Below are 1024 nucleotides of genomic sequence, written 5' to 3' on the forward strand. Positions count from 1 at the left end.
GCTCAAACACACCCTTGGTGCCACCACTTGAAGATCCCGAGTCTGCAATTCGCAAGAAAAAGACACCCTTACAAGAATTGAAGTCAGCTTTTTCTAGGAAGTCGGGAAAGAAGACAGGAGAATCAAGTTCATCCGCGAGGCACAAGAGCAATCTTGAGCATTTGGATCATACGCCCGTCCAAACCGAGTCCGAAAGCGATACCGAGCCGGAATTTGAAGAACACACGAGCGAACCCGAGAACGAGCCAAGGAACGAGCTGGCAGCAATTGAAGAGATGTCCATGGGAGCTTACAAGAAGCGGATTCGAGAAGATGTGGGTCCCGGTTTAGTCCAACCCGCAATACCTGCCACTGCCACATTCGAGTTGAAGGGACACATATTGACTGCACTGAAGGACATCCCATTTTTCGGGAAAGATCATGAGGATGCTTTTAAGCATCTAGATGAAGTCAACGACATTGCGGATTACTTCAATGTCCCAAATGTCAACAGAAACACAGTCTTGCTTAGGATGCTTCCCATCACTTTCAAAGGAGCTGCTAAGGAGTGGTTAAAAGCACTCCCACCGGGTACAATTACCACTTGGGCTCAAATGCGTGAGCAATTCTTGGACCAGTTTTGCCTGCCATCCAAGATAGCTAAACTCAAGAAGGCAATAGCCAACTTTGAGCAACAGCCGGGGGAGTCATTATACGAAGCATGGGAGCGGTACAAGGGCTTGCTCAGAAATTGCCCTCAGCATGATCTAAATGTGCAGCAAGAGTTGTCAATCTTTTATGATGGGGTCAACGTGATGACAAGACAACTCCTTGATTCTCAAGGACCTTTGACAAAGAAAAATCCAAGGGAGGTCAAGGAGCTAATTGAAGAATTCGCGAAGCACTCTTGCGAATACCACAACCCGAGGCAATATGGAATCAAAGGCGGTGGAGGGGCCCAAACTGAAGAAATAGCAGCTGTAATGGCCATGTTGAATAATATGGATCGAAGGATAACACAAATGGACCAGTCGATACATGCCAT

At 47.1% G+C, this 1024-nt stretch overlaps 1 non-coding gene across 1 annotated transcript; it reads right to left on the minus strand.

The window, feature by feature from the left end:
- Positions 1 to 641: 641 nt before the first annotated feature.
- On the minus strand, positions 642 to 748 carry LOC111891573 (small nucleolar RNA R71). Its single transcript, XR_002850252.2, has one exon. It is a non-coding gene; the product is annotated as a small nucleolar RNA R71 (small nucleolar RNA).
- Positions 749 to 1024: the final 276 nt, after the last annotated feature.

The sequence above is a fragment of the Lactuca sativa genome, chromosome 5 (assembly GCF_002870075.4).
Source record: "Lactuca sativa cultivar Salinas chromosome 5, Lsat_Salinas_v11, whole genome shotgun sequence".
NCBI classification, from domain to species: Eukaryota; Viridiplantae; Streptophyta; class Magnoliopsida; order Asterales; family Asteraceae; genus Lactuca; species Lactuca sativa.